This window comes from Musca domestica, unplaced genomic scaffold, assembly GCF_030504385.1.
Source record: "Musca domestica strain aabys unplaced genomic scaffold, Musca_domestica.polishedcontigs.V.1.1 4, whole genome shotgun sequence".
NCBI lineage: Eukaryota > Metazoa > Arthropoda > Insecta > Diptera > Muscidae > Musca > Musca domestica.
Genome location: NW_026712328.1, coordinates 3,244,030 through 3,261,156, shown reverse-complemented (window position 1 = coordinate 3,261,156; position 17,127 = coordinate 3,244,030). Strand labels below are relative to the sequence as shown.

Sequence of the window (17,127 nt, the reverse complement as noted above, 5' to 3'; positions counted from 1 at the left end):
GATCGTGCACTAGCTGGCATAATGCACACGGGGCCTAAGGTTCAGCAATATAAGTTGACAACAGTCGTTTGTGGAACAACAACGACCTACATATAAAAAATTATTAGAAAAAGTTTTTATATGGGTTAATTGATGATGTGTGTGGATTCAATCGACGAATGCAGAAGGATTGTGAGCAAAGTATCCAGGCAACTTAAGAAGCGTAAATTATATTTAAAAAAATAGCTCTCAAATAAAGAAAAATTTCTGACGATCTTTGGCTAGTAATCATGTCACAAAGTCCCCTCCAAACTCTCAATTCGAAATGTAGACTTTTGCTAAAATGCATAGAGCGTATTGAGAAACCCAGACTTAAAGATGTCGATTTTTCACATTAGGATTTCATAGTTCAAATTTAGAAAATATTTGGCAAGAAACGGAAGAGAGTTTCAAATCATGTCAAATTTATTACAAGTGCGGTTTTCTATTGCATTTATACAAATATGAGGTAGCTAATGATAAATATGTAACTTGCTACAAAAGGTTAAAAATGATAATGCTTGAGGTTATTCGGTTCAGAAAATCATCTTTCAGCTCTTCTCGTCGCAATTCATTAATATCGTTATCGCAATATTAACGTCATATTACTTTAGAAGCACAGTATAGAAAAGTTGATTTAATAAACTTGACCGTTAAATGTTTTGTTTATCCGTCTAAAATAGATGGCGTTCATAAGACCTCCATTTCACGTAGACGTTTTGATGGCATTTTTTAAAATTTAGAGATTTATATAGCTTGGTGCATATAAATAATTTACGTTTAAGTGATAGCGCACAAAAACAGCGGAGAAGCTCGAGAATCACCATAACTAAAAGGGCGAAAGGACTAATATTATAACCCACAAGTTCGCGATTATCAGTTTCGGCTCCACCTTTCTGTCTCTTGATATTATTATTTTTTTTATTTATTTTTTTTATATTATTATTGTTTTCCGCACGGGCTGGAGATGTCGTTCGATAGGCATTTCACACTGCACAGAATCAATCGGTCCTCTTTGGTACAGCCATAAACGTTGATGGTCCCGGCCTCTGAATCCTCTTTCGCCACAGAGCGATTTCAAAAAAAACTTCAGTTTTCTGTTTTTTTTACAATACCACAATTTTGAGTGTTAATTGTTCACTTGCGGCTACATCCAAAAATGTTTGTAATATTGAAGTTTTAAGTAAGCTAGACCATTCGTTGCTCCTGAAAACTTCCGCGATCGATCTCAGAAAATTTACACTCGCTTGCGGCGACGTCTGACTTTACAGATCTGCTATGTAGTGTTGTATTGTATTGCAGATCCTATAATGTTTGAGCCTCATCCTCGAATCGAATTAAGTTTTTATATTCGTCACTCGGTCAATCGAACCTACGAGAAATATTTCGTGGTACAAACTCACTCGTTTTTTGGTGTAAATCCGTCGTTGCGGATTTTGGTTTTGGGCTTTTATAACAAATCCATAACTGCAGATTTCGTGGAAATTAAATAAGTAACAGCTAATTTTGTTATTTCATCGTGAAAATAACCAATAACAGTTGGGTTTTAGTTTTACATACAGAATCTATTAAAAGACGAAAATAGAGGATATTCACTAAATACCAAAAGTTCAGAATCAGATCAATAAATTGATAGATTGTATAAATAACATCATAGGAAATCACAGGAAATATATGTATAGAGGGTATTTGTATGAAAGTTTTCTGGCCCAAAGTTATTAATGTTATTTATTTCCCTGCAAGGATAGGAATTATTATATAATAACTTCTTTTATTTCTTAATTATTTTTTTAGAATTAAGTTTCTATGTAGAAAGATAATATTATTCCCTATTCAGAATAATGAAAAGATCTTGCACTTTACCGAAAACAACGTGGCCGACTGTGGAATCAAAATACTTTACGAAGACAATTGCAGCAATTCACTTACGTCTACATTATGGTATAGAATGGTACCTCGTCCAACATGTGCCTAATCAGAATAAAACTTTGGTAATTAGAGTAGAAAGCAAAAAACCCTTGGAATTAAATGGAATAAAAATATGTCAATATTCGACGCACAGTACGAATGTATGTTTTATACTCATCTGATCAATAAACAAGCTTATGCACACACACTAGCTCACACTCCATCATATGATGTGAAGCAACATAGACTATATTATTTATGGAAGGGAAATACTCAAATCTCACACTAGGCAAAATACCAAGGGTATAAATTGTTAAGAATACCAACAATAAGCGAGCTCCAACTGCAGGACTTTGTTTTACCGATGGAATACCTAACCACTCATTCACACAAGAGACAGTATGATTTAGAAATTGACAATGTAGAAAACGAAAAGTAATGGAAAATAATCACTCACGAGTATTTCAACATGAGGAACTTAGAACAAAAGCGCTACAATGGATGAGAATAATACCAACTCTCTCCACACATAAGATCTCACACTCTTGTTAGATCTAAGATAAAGCATTGATAAAAGAAATAATATAAATTGTTGAATATTTTAGTATTATGCTCTCACGCGACTTGCGCCCATAATGAATAATCTTATTAAGAAACGATCTCTGTATAACCTGAGGTATGATGTAATATAGCATAACTATATACAGTTATTTAAATTGTTGTTGCTTTTTATTTCGGTAGTGTTTACTCAAGATAGATCGTTACATTTCTTAAGCAAAACAATCTTGATTAACAATGACATGGTCCATGGCTGCCTTACATAAGACAATTTTGTAACTAGTCCACATCTGCTGAAATGGATCAAGTTGTCCATAATTATTTGCAGGGTTACTCCGACGATAGAGCAGAGTTTGTGTGTGCGTTGTTATTGCGAAGCAATAAACACATTTAGAAATATATAATACGAATTCTTCTAATTTTGGATAGAGATCTGACACTCACTGAGGAAATAGGTTTCAATATTTAATTACGAAAATATGCTGCCAAATTATATTTTTTGGCATCTTCATAAAATTCTCATCATAAAATAGTGGATAAATTTTAAATTAAAGTAATTTATTGACTTCTTATTTAACTGAAGTGTACGTTCGAAAAATACTCTGTTCCAGAACCTGCAAGAATCTACTAGTTTGCAATTTTGTTGATAATATCTGGTATATTCTTACAGTTCTGGAATAGTGCAAAATTGATAGTATTCTTTAATAATCAAAATTATAAATCAAATGGATTTTTTCATTAAGGAAATGTCAGACCATTATTATTTTTTAAAACGAATTCATAGCGCAATCATAAAAACAGGTATTGGTTGAATGCCCGTTTTCAGTGATAATTGCAGCATGTTGTTGCTATTTTTTGAAAGAACACATTTGTATGACACACTATTTAACATCGTCATTTATTGGTCAATGCGTGTTATGACGATGACTTTGGCATAAGTAGAGAAATATGTCGCATTTGCAGCCCTTTAATAAATACGTGTTGTTAGATCCTTTCTTAAACGCTTGTAAATACACATTTCCATTAAAACTGCAATAATTTTTGAATCATACACGTTTTTTGACTTAACAACAGTTTTTTAAACGTCATTAAATGCTATTAAAAGAAATGCTTAATCTTTTTAATACTAATCCAGCATTCCGTTACTTAGGTGGTACCGGTTTCCTGTCAAAGTAGTAGTCAAATTGTCAAATACCAAATGAAAAAAGATTTGCAAAAAAATGTGGCTAATATCGCCAAAATACCAAATATATAATGATATGAAAGAAGACAGAGCCCATTATAAACTCTAAATACCGAATTAGAACGGTCCCCGTAAAAATAACGTATATAAGGCAATATTGAAAAATTGGGGATATAGCAAAATATGAATCTATGCAGGCAATGTTCCGCCACGAGAGGTAGAACCCATTATGAACCCTAAGTACTGAATTTTGGTATTTACACAATGTTCTATCACAAGAGGTAGATACCGTTAAAAACTTTAAGTACCAAATTTTTAACAATTTTGTTAGCAAAGGTGATCTAAGCCGTCAAAATAGCTAACATCCGGAAGTATCGTTATAAAAGGGCTAAAGGAAAACGTAGACCTATACATATAAACAATATTTTTCCACAAGTGGTGGAACCCTAGAAAACGAGAACATATACCGTAACAGAATCTCAGCGGACGTTATTAGATAGAAACTACATTTCCACTCAGGACTGAACGTTTCAAGTGGAAGAACCTATGTTGATGAAGAGTAACATGAGACTAGGGTATTAACTAACCCACTGTATTCGCAAGAGATAGTAGAAGCCGATTTGGGAACTGTAAAAGGGAGAATGGTCCATAACGTCAACTGAAGAGAAAGTACATTTCCGAATATTATTATTGTTTCTTTTTATTGGAGGGTATATTAAGTTTGTCATTCCGTTTGTAACACCTCGTAATATACATTTTAGACCCCACAAAGTATATATATTCCTAATTAGCATAAAATTCTATGTCGATTTAGCTATGTCCGATCGTCTTTCCGTCTGTGGATATCACTCTAGCTTCCGAACGAATTGAAGTAGATTGATAAAATTTTACTCAAATGTACATTATGTCTGCAGGACTTTTGGTATCATGTAAAATGGATCATGTAGGTCCACAGCTACATTCGGTGTTCTTAAGAATTTAGCAGAATTTTTAATGGGTTTTATTGTTTTTGAGAATTGCCAAATTCGTTCCAAATGGCGAAGGGTATTCAAAGTTCGGCCCGGCCGAACATACAGCTTTTTTACTTGTTTGCTTTTAGTTTCTAGAAAGTTCACCATGACTGTACTCATATACCCGACAATGGAAATATAATTGGACTTCTCTAAATCGAATTACATACCTATTCTTGACAGCAACGTAATTATTTGGCAGAGTTTCGACCATTCAACACATGTTTCCAACTTGAGAATTATACGGAAATAGCCGGGGAAACGAGTCGAATACCGTACAAATTCAATTTATCTCACATAAGTAAGATAATGTAGTCTTATATAGAATACATTATAAAACTTTTGGTAGCCTTAAATGAACACGATATTTGCACAAGAACCATTAAAATATAAGGTGCAGTCCTCAAACTTATTGCCGGAACTCCTGTTTTAAGAATTGTGTCCAATTATTGGAAATATAATCATGGTGCAGACTGTTGCATCACTTATAGTATTGAACATTAATTAAAATCTACTTACTATTTATTATTGCAACATTGATATAATAATATCATATTTTAACACATTATCTAAATCGCTAAATCTTCCACCATACTTCAGTCTGCCTTGGAGATTCCTATTTGGTTTTCGTTTGAGTGTGGTTCTTCGAATCAGTTTTATTAATTTTACTTTGCTTTTAAATTATCGTAATGTTATTAGTGAAATAATTCTTTTAAAATACATATAATTTTTTCAATTGATATAATTTTTTTTTTTTGTGAAGACTTTTTTGGACGAATCATTAAATGTTTCTACAAATTCGAATGAAATATAATTCTTTGGAGTTTTGGTAATGAAGTTTGATAAAAATGGTTTGCGGCTTTATGGCTCCAAAAAGCACTTTTCAATGACAACAGTCGAAAGAAAACACAAAGCTAATGAAATTCAAAGATGATACTTCTGTTTGAATCACAAAACATATAAAAGGTGTCCTAGCACAAGACGGTGTCAAACGTGTAATTGACGTGTCCATACACTACTGTTCGTGAACAAGCAAACAGAGAGAGAAAAAAAAGTAATCGAGAGGTTTAAAAGCAACAATCATGACACAAGAGAAAGAATCGACTCATTCGCTAGCTGCAGGACAAATAAATGTACATACAATATTAGGGGAATATGTAACGATGAGGGCTATAATCGACCAGGGATCCCAAGTAACATCTATGTCAGAGGAAGCCGTTCACATTCTTGGACTTCCGCGGATCAAAATAGCACTGTGATTCATGGACTTGGCAGTACACAATAGGAGTCTCAAAATATAAAGTTAAGGTAGATATGAAACCTCAATTTTTAAAGCAATTATATATAGAGGAATAGAAAAACTATAGTTTGGCAGATCATTTATCCAACAAATCTCACGGAGTGGATTGGCAATTTCAAAATTTAGAGATTTTTTAACATGGTGCATATATATATAATTCACGTTTGAGTGATAGCGCACAAAAACAGAGGAGAAGCTCGAGAATCACCATAACTAAAAGGACGAAAGGACTAATATTATAACCCACAAGTTCGCGTTTATCAGTTTCGGCTTCACCCTTCCGTCTCTCGATATTATCCCCCGGTACTAGTTAATCTCTTGATTCGAATGTATCTCGTTTTCCGCATGGGCTGTAGATGTCGTTCGATAGACATTTCACACTGCACAGAATCAATCGGTCATTTTTGGTTTTCATAACAAATCCATAAGTGCAGATTTCGTGGAATTTAAATAAGTAACAGCTAATTTCGCCATTTCATCGTGAAAATAACCAATAACAGTGGGCTTTAAGTTTTATATAGAGAATCTATTAAAAGATGAAAATAGTGAACATTCAATAAATACCAAAAATTCAGTATCAAATCGATAAATTGATCGAGTGTACAAATAACATCATATGAAATCACAGGAAATATATGTATAGAGGGTATTTGTATGAAAGTTTTCTGGCCCTTAATTATTTTTTTATATTTAACTTCTTTAAATCTTAATTATTTTTTTTTAGCATTAAGTTTTTATGTAGAAAGATAATATTATTCCCTATTCAGAATGTTTAAAGGTCTTGCACTTTACCGAAAACAACGTGGCCGACTGTGGAATCAAAATACTTGATAAAGGCAATTGCTGCGCTTCACTTACGTCTACATTATGGTATAGAATGGTACCTCGTCCAACATGTGCCCAATCAGAATAAAAATTTGGTAATTAGAGTAGAAAGCAAAAAACCCTTGGAATTAAATGGACAATTCTCGACGCACAGTACGAATGTATCTTTTATACTCATCTGATCAATTAACAAGCTTATGCATTCATGATCATTTAAGTGTTAAGAATACCGACAATAAGCGAGCTCCAACTGTAGGATTTTGTTTTACCGATGGATCCAGTAACCAATCATTCACACAAGAGACAGTATCATTAAAAAATTGTCAATGTAGAAAACGAAAAGTAATGGAAAATAATCACTCAAGAGTAGTTCAACACGGGGAACTCACAACAAAAGCGCAACAATGGATGAGAATAATACCAACTGTCTCCACACATAAGAACTCACACTATTGTTAGATTTAAAATAAAGCATTGATAAAATAAATAATATAAATTGTTGAATATTTTAGTATTATGCTCTCACTCGACTTGCTCCCATAATGAATAATCTCATTAAGAAACGATATCTGTATAACCTGAGGTATGATGCTATATTATAAATATATACAGTTATAAAAGCTGTTGTTGCTTTTAAGTATCATTTTTATTTCGGTAGTGTTTACTCAAGATAGTCTCTTTTAATTTTCCTCAGGTACTAAACTTTTAAAAAACGCCGGTCAACTAGAACTTTTATGAAAGCAGAGTCTGTAAGATGCATGAGAGTGTTCTCTGTCTGCCTATATATACTTTTGTAACCGTTTTGAAATTATCAGTATATTGAAGTTACACGTGCAAAATGAAATGAATTTTCTTATCGTTTTACCTGTATGCATATAAAGCAATGCTGTGCATGCCATACAATTAGGAATGTTAAGGACTTATTAGTTACATATTTTTTACATATATATCAAATTTATTTTTCAGTTACATACTTTACTTAATATTATGGAATTTTTAAACCATATAGCAATGCTATATATATCCAATAGTTAGGAATGTTAAAAACTTAGTAAGTAACCATATTTTACATCCAGTACTTGTGTTTGTAGTACGGGAAATACAAATGATAAAAATAAAGCTAGCAGGTTCTTTTCAGATTGGTATATTTCTCAAAATTTATGCAAGTACATCAGTTCTCGTTATAAATCTTGAAACTACATTTATATCCTCTCTAGCTATTTCAAATGCCTTTGTTGGATCTGAAAAAAAACATCCTAGCTGTATTCTCATAATTTATTTGGTATATTTCTCAAAATTTATGCAAGTACATCAGTTCTCGTTATAAATCTTGAAACTACGTTTATATCCTCTCTAGCTATTTCAAATGCCTTTGTTGGATCTGAAAAAAACCTCCTAGCTGTATTCTCATAATTTGTATTTCCCGTTCCTGGTTTTGGTGGGTCTAATATGAGCCCTTATTAACGAAAAACATCGTGAATATGCGAATTTTTGTGCTTCTAAACTCTTTGATTGAGTCACTGTTTCTTATCGAAATTATAACTAATTTTAAGAATGTGTTTCATAAATCGTATTTCTGCGCGTAATAGCAATAATTTATCCTAAAATCATATTAGGCGCAAAGATAATGAACCAAAACATCACCATTTCTAAAAGGGACTTGCAGTCCTTATACTGCCTTAATTTAATTCCTATAAACATGAATGCAATAGTAAAAATCGTTGAGCTGTGTGATCAAGTACCTCCTGAAGGTATGCTCCTGCTGAACTCGGTGTAATTGCAATTGTGCTCGTTGGGGCAAACACTCCTTTTTAGCAGAAATTTTCTTATCATACGATGAATACAGCTTTGAGCACTTTCCATTAATACGCAATCTGAGCTGCATACATTGTTTTTTTTATTTAAAAATTGCTAACGCATATTCATTTTAAAACTGGTTTTTATCGCTTGAAGTAGGAATACATTCAACTCATTGCGGTTTGATATGAAGTTGTGTATTTTATTGATACACTCCAATTATATTTCCTTGCTACATGAATTTGCTTCCTTTTTTTAATGTTTCTAACAATTGGATATATATTGGATATTGGCTTGCAGATTAAACAGTAAGCGAAACCCAATTTATAATGTTGTACTAGGTTGTATTAAAAACAAGTTAGAAAGTATGGGTCGGTATTGCCGGCTGATGTATACCCTCAGCCAACATTTGATTATTTAAATATATTTTGACTTCTGTTTTGATTACTCAAATTTTCTACCCTCAATGGAGTAGGTTCCTTCAGTTTGTATGACATGTTTTTAGATACTGTGCGTCAGGTACCAGCTTTAGTCGATGGAATGTATTCCATTTTCATACTTCACCTAATACAGATAAAAAAATTAAGTTAAAACTACAAAAAATCGAACATTTATATTCAATTTTATGCGAAATCATAAATTCCATTCCATGGTTTCTGGAAATAATGAGTTGTACTAATTCTGGGACGGAATCGGATGTTAATTTTGCTTATTATGAGCTTCATGGATATTAAGAATTTTGAACCTTGGTCGTGAAGGTACCAGAAGGATTGGACCGATATATCCCATCTTCACAACGGATCTTTTGTTAGTAAAAACAATGGGATGTGTGAAATATAAAGAGGAACTGATGCTCATTTCGGATTTAACAAGTATAAAAAATATCGGTCGGTTTTGCCGACAGATGTATACCCTCAGCCAATGTTCGATTATTTAAAAAATATTTTGACTTGTGTTATGATTATTCAAATGTTTAATACCTTATGCAGTAGGTTCCGAAGAAAAAATATGATATTAACATTGCGACGTGCTAGGTTGGACTGTGTTGTGTTGATGGAAACATTGGGATGTACGAAGTCTTGAATGGAATCGGATGCCAATTTTCCTCTTTACCAACTTCATAGATATTCAAAATCATTACAACGGATCTTATGTTAGTGGAAATAATGGGATGTGTGAAATATAAAGAGAACCTGATGCTCGGTCCACTCCAACAACTCTCATTAAATGTGATGTGATATTCCCATTGTCTTCAAATTTCACACATCCCAATATTTTTATAAACCCTGGATCTGGTGTTAAGTTGGAATATATCGGTCCACTCCTTCTGGTAAAGTTTTGATTAACCAAAACGTTTATAAAATCCGAAATAAGCATCAGGTTCTCTTTATATTTCACGCATACCACTATTTCCACTAACAATAGACCCGTTGTGAAGATAGGGTATATCGGTCCACTCCTTCTGGCACCTCCCCCACAAAGGCTCAAAATTTTGAATATCCATGAAGCTCATAAAAAACGAAATTGACATCCGATTCTATTCAAGACTTGGTACATCCCAAAATTTCCATTAACACAACACAGCCCAAACCTAGCACGCCGCAATATTTATATCATATTTATTCAGGTCCGATACGACATGGCCAATATTGGCCAATTCCTTCGGAACCAACTTAAAAATATTTTTAAACAAGTAAGAAAGTATCGGTCGGTTTTGCCGACAGATGTATACCCTCAGGCAATGTTCGATTATTTTAAAATATTTTCTGTTATGAATTTTCAAACTCTTGACCATCCATTAAGTGATTTTGAAAGAATGGGTCAATATTGTCCATTTCGTATGTGACCTACATAAAGATGACATAAATAGATATAATATATGTATATATATACAATTTTACTGAAATGTATGGTATAATGCAGGACTTTTGGTATCATGTAAAATGGATCATGTAGGTTCACAGCTACATTCGGTGTTCTTAAGATTTTAGCAGAATTTTTAATGGGTTTTATTGTTTTTGAGAATTGCCAAATCGTTCCAAATGGCGAAGGGTATTCAAAGTTCGGCCCGGCCGAACATGCAGCTTTTTTACTTCTTTGCTTTTAGTTTCTAGAAAGTTCACCATGACTGTACTCATATACCCGACAAAGGAAATATAATTGGACTTATCTAACTCGAATTTCATGCTTATTCTTGACAGCAACGTAATTATTTGGCAGAGTTTCGACCATTCAACACATGTTTCCAACTTGAGAATTATACGGAAATAGCCGGGGAAACGAGTCAAATACTGTACAAATTCAATTTATCTCACATAAGATAATGGAGTCTGTTATAGAACACATTATAAAACTTTTGGTAGCCTTAAATGAACACGATATTTGCACAAGAACCATTAAAATATAAGGTGCAGTCCTCAAACTTATTGCCGGAACTCCTGTTTTAAGAATTGTGTCCATTTATTGGAAATGTAATCATGGTGCAGACTGTTGCATCACTTCTAGTATTGAACATTCATTAAAATCTACTTAGTATTTATTATTGCAACATTGATATAATAATATCATATTTTAACGAATTCGAGCTAAATCATCCACCATACTTCAGTCTGCCTTGGAGATTCCGGTTTGGTTTTCGTTTGAGTGTGGTTCTTCGAATCAGTTTTATTAATTTTACTTTGCTTTTAAATTATCGTAATGTTATTAGTGAAATAATTCTTTTAAAATACATATAATTTTTTCAATTGATATAATTTTTTTTTTGTGAAGACTTTTTTGGACGAATCATTAAATGTTTCTACAAATTCGAATGAAATATAATTCTTTGGAGTTTTGGTAATGAAGTTTGATAAAAATGGTTTGCGGTTATATGGCTCCAAAAAACACTTTTCAATGACAACAGTCGAAAGAAAAAACAAAGCTAATGAAATTCAAAGATGATACTTCTGTTTGAATCACAAAACATATTAAAGGTGTCCTAGCACAAGACGGTGTCAAATGTGTAATTGACGTGTCCATACACTACTGTTCGTGAACAAGCAAACAGACAGAGACAAAAAAGTAATCGAGAGGTTTAAAAGCAACAATCATGACATAAGAGAAAGAATCGACTCATTCGCTAGCTGCAGGACAAATAAATGTACATACAATATTAGGGGAATATGTAACGATGAGGGCTATAATCGACCAGGGATCCCAAGTAACATCTATGTCAGAGGAAGCCGTTCACATTCTTGGACTTCCGCGGATCAAAATAGCACTGTGATTCATGGACTTGGCAGTACACAATAGGAGTCTCAAAATATAAAGTTAAGGTAGATATGAAACCTCAATTTTTAAAGCAATTATATATAGAGGAATAGAAAAACTATAGTTTGGCAGATCATTTATCCAACAAATCTCACGGAGTGGATTGGCAATTTCAAAATTTAGAGATTTTTTAACATGGTGCATATATATATAATTCACGTTTGAGTGATAGCGCACAAAAACAGAGGAGAAGCTCGAGAATCACCATAACTAAAAGGACGAAAGGACTAATATTATAACCCACAAGTTCGCGTTTATCAGTTTCGGCTTCACCCTTCCGTCTCTCGATATTATCCCCCGGTACTAGTTAATCTCTTGATTCGAATGTATCTCGTTTTCCGCATGGGCTGTAGATGTCGTTCGATAGGCATTTCACACTGCACAGAATCAATCGGTCATTTTTGGTACATGGACCCGGCCTCTGAATCCTCGTACTCGTTTTTTGGAGCAAATCCGTCATTGCGGATTTTGGTTTTGGGTTTTCATAACAAATCCATAACTGCAGATTTCGTGGAAATTAAATAAGTAACAGCTAATTTTGTCATTTCATCGTGAAAATAACCAATAACAGTGGGCTTTAATTTTTATATAGAGAATCTATTAAAAGATGAAAATAGTGAATATTCAATAAATACCAAAAATTCAGTATCAAATCGATAAATTGATCGAGTGTATAAATAACATCATATGAAATCACAGGAAATATATGTATAGAGGGTATTTGTATGAAAGTTTTCTGGCCCGAAATTAATAATGTTATTTATTACCCGCAAGGATAGGAATTATTATATAATAACTTCTTTTATTTCTTAATTATTTTTTTTTTAGAATTAAGTTTTTATGTAGAAAGATAATATTATTCCCTATTCAGAATGTTGAAAAGATCTTGCACTTTACTGAAAACAACGTGGCCGACTGTGGAATCAAAATATTTGATAAAGGCAATTGCTGCGCTTCACTTACGTCTACATTATGGTATAGAATGGTACCTCGTCCAACACGTGCCTAATCAGAATAAAAATTTGGTAATTAGAGTAGAAAGCAAAAAACCCTTGGAATTAAATGGACAATTCTTGACGCACAGTACGAATGTATCTTTTATACTCATCTGATCAATTAACAAGCTTATGCATTCATGATCATTTAAGTGTTAAGAATACCGACAATAAGCGAGCTCCAACTGTAGGATTTTGTTTTACCGATGGATCCAGTAACCAATCATTCACACAAGAGACAGTATCATTAAAAAATTGTCAATGTAGAAAACGAAAAGTAATGGAAAATAATCACTCAAGAGTAGTTCAACACGGGGAACTCAGAACAAAAGCGCAACAACGGATGAGAATAATACCAACTGTCTCCACACATAAGAACTCACACTATTGTTAGATTTAAAATAAAGCATTGATAAAATAAATAATATAAATTGTTGAATATTTTAGTATTATGCTCTCACTCGACTTGCTCCCATAATGAATAATCTCATTAAGAAACGATATCTGTATAACCTGAGGTATGATGCTATATTATAAATATATACAGTTATAAAAGCTGTTGTTGCTTTTAAGTATCATTTTTATTTCGGTAGTGTTTACTCAAGATAGTCTCTTTTAATTTTCCTCAGGTACTAAACTTTTAAAAAACGCCGGTCAACTAGAACTTTTATGAAAGCAGAGTCTGTAAGATGCATGAGAGTGTTCTCTGTCTGCCTATATATACTTTTGTAACCGTTTTGAAATTATCAGTATATTGAAGTTACACGTGCAAAATGAAATGAATTTTCTTATCGTTTTACCTGTATGCATATAAAGCTATGCTGTGCATGCCATACAATTAGGAATGTTAAAGACTTATTAGTTACATATTTTTTACATATATATCAAATTTATTTTTCAGTTACATACTTTACTTAATATTATGGAATTTTTAAACCATATAGCAATGCTATATATATCCAATAGTTAGGAATGTTAAAAACTTAGTAAGTAACCATATTTTACATCCAGTACTTGTGTTTGTAGTACGGGAAATACAAATGATAAAAATAAAGCTAGCAAGTTCTTTTCAGATTGGTATATTTCTCAAAATTTATGCAAGTACATCAGTTCTCGTTATAAATCTTGAAACTACATTTATATCCTCTCTAGCTATTTCAAATGCCTTTGTTGGATCTGAAAAAAAACCTCCTAGCTGTATTCTCATAATTTGTATTTCCCGTTCCTGGTTTTGGTGGGGCTAATATGAGCCCTTATTAACGAAAAACATCGTGAATATGCGACTTTTTGTGCTTCTTAACTCTTTGATTGAGTCACTGTCATCACCATTTCTACAAGGGAGTTACTTTGCAGTCCTTATACTGCCTTAATTTAATTCCTATAAACAAGAATGCAATAGTAGAAATCGTTAAGCTGTGAGTACCTCCTGAAGTTATGCTCCTGCTGAAATCGGTGTAATTGCAATTGTGCTCGTTGGGGCAAACACTCCTTTTTAGCAGAAATTTTCTTATCATACGATAAAAACAGCTTTGAGCACTTTCCACTAACACGCAATCTAAGCTGCATATATTGTTTTTTTATTTAAAAATTGCTAACGCATATTCATTTTAAAACTGGTTTTTATCGCTTGAAGTAGGAACACATTTAAAATCCGTTTTGTTCTAGCTGGACTAGCGTTCAACTCATTGCGTTTTGATATTAAGTTATGTATTTTATTGATACACTCCAATTATATTTCCTTGCTACATGAATTTGCTTCCTTTTTTAATGTTTCTAACTATTGGATATATGCAGCATTGATGTATTGGCTTGCAGATTAAACAGTAAGCGAAACCCAATTTATAATGTTGTACTAGGTAATATTCAAAACAAGTTAAAAAGTATCGGTCGGTATTGCCGACTGATGTATACCCTCAGCCAATATTCGATTATTTAAATATATTTTGACTTCTGTATTGATTACTCAAATTTTCTACCCTCAATGGAGTAGGTTCCTTCAGTTTGTATGAAATATTTTTAGATGATGTTCGTCAGGTACCAGCTTTAGTCGATGGAATGTATTCCATTTTCATACTTCACCTAATACAGATAAAAAAATTAAGTTAAAACTACAAAAAATCGAACATTTATATTGAATTTTATGCGAAATCATAAATTCCATTCCATGGTTTCTGGAAATAATGAGAGGTACTAAGTCTGGAACGGAATCGGATGTTAATTTTGCTTATTATGAGCTTCATGGATATTAAAAATTTTGAACCTTTGTCGTGGAGGTACCAGAAGGAGTGGGCCGATATATCCCATCTTCACAACGGATATTTTGTCAGTGAAAAAAATGGGATGTGTGAAATATAAAGAGGAACTGATGCTCATTTCGGATTTAACAAGTATAAAAAATATCGGTCGGTTTTGCCGACAGATGTATACTCTCAGCCAATGTTCGATTATTTAAAAAATATTTTGACTTGTGTTATGATTATTCAAATGTTTAATACCTTATGCAGTAGGTTCCGAAGAAAAAATATGATATTAACATTGCGACGTGCTAGGTTGGACTATTGGAGAAAAGTTTGGAGGGTGAGATGAAAAAATTTGCAGTCATTACTAAGCCACTCGTCCGACAGGTGTTAACATTATTCAGTGACAGCGGTTTATATTGTTTACAAGCGTAGAAAAAAAGATATCCGTGATTCCATCACGGTGATAGTATGATTTCGTTATATTTGTGTCTCGTAACATCGCTCGTTAATGTGATACTGGTAGTGTAGCCCGTCGTCAAGGAAGTGGATGGAAGGAAACAGCAACATCGGCAGAAATGGTTTGAAAAGTAAAGATGCTACTCGAGGTGAACATATTGCAATGTTCCATTCGGCAAATATTGAAAAATTAGCTCGGGGTAAAGTCATTGAAATTCCAAAAAGTTCAAGAACTTACGCCGAAACAGAAAGAAAATAGACTCCAAAGATCTAAAGAGTTGCTTCGCTTGACCGAAAGTGGTGAACTGCCGAATTCGATTTTCTCCAATGAGAAAACATTCTTTGTCCAGGAGTTTGTAAACAAGCAAAATGATCGTGTTACTTGACAAAGAGGTCAGCTGAAAATTTAAACCTTTTGTTGGCCACCAGACCTCAAGCGTCGGCTCTGGTGAAGGTGTGGGCCGCCATAACAGCCAATGGTCGCTCTCCGCTCGTTCCAATGACAGAATAAATGCCGAATATTATCGCGAAAATATTCTGGTGGGTGTATTAAAAACTTGGGCACGCAAGAATTTGGCCGCAGACCTTGGACATTCCAGGCTTTATATCCAGCGCACAATGGACACCCAAATCTCCGGATATCAATCCGTTGAACCAAAGTGTCGATCACCTCAAGCAAGCGCTGTACTAAAATACCACAGAGCTACATTCGGCAGAGGTGACGGTTTCATTGCCCATGTGCAGGCCATAATTCGTGCCAAAGGTAACTTAAACTTATTCTAAAATGTGATGCTATTTCCGACATTTTTTGCTTCCATTCAATAAATTTTAAAAAAGGTAAAAATTATGGCGTTTGACTTTATTACAGTTTTTTTATCTTACCCTATACATACATAGTAATTATTTTATTGATTAAATAGAGCGTTTTTGGCAGGATCGAATTTAGTGCAGTTTCAACTGGTGTTGTGCAATTAAGTCGCCTAAGATGTGTACCGAGGACAATAAGCGGATATACATTTTATTTTCGAGTTACGAAACTCGATGCTGATAAATGTATTTTCTATCAGTTTTGTATAAGGCGGTTGCAACATCTCCTTCATGGGGACTTCTATCTTCTCTGTGCACTTTGCATCCAGGTATTTTTAAGTTATGATTTGGTTTAAGAAATATTTCGTTCAGTAGGAGAATGTCAATGGATTTTTCTTTAAAAAGCGTCTGAAGCTCTGTAGACTGTGATTGAGTGGTAATGCATTGAGAGTTTCAATGCATTACTTTAAGGCTTCTTTGTGTATGACTAAAATGCATATTTTATCATCGACATGATGAGATTTTATTGTTCCATTTACATTTACTTCGCTTGTGCAAAAATTTGAAATATTTAGAAGATACAGGAACTGATGCTTCAAGTATTTTGGCAAACGAGATTTCCGGTCTGAATGCTTTCGGATCGTTTGGAATAAAATTACACTTTTTTTTGCTGGGTAAATTTATTAATTGCTATATCCAAGTCTACAGGACCTGGCCGTCT

At 33.3% G+C, this 17,127-nt stretch overlaps 1 protein-coding gene across 3 annotated transcripts in view; it reads right to left on the bottom strand.

The window, feature by feature from the left end:
* LOC131804140 (uncharacterized) overlaps window positions 1-17,127 on the bottom strand; it is a 359,889-nt gene that overhangs the window by 77,242 nt on the left and 265,520 nt on the right. The gene's annotated exons all lie outside the window — the stretch shown is intronic.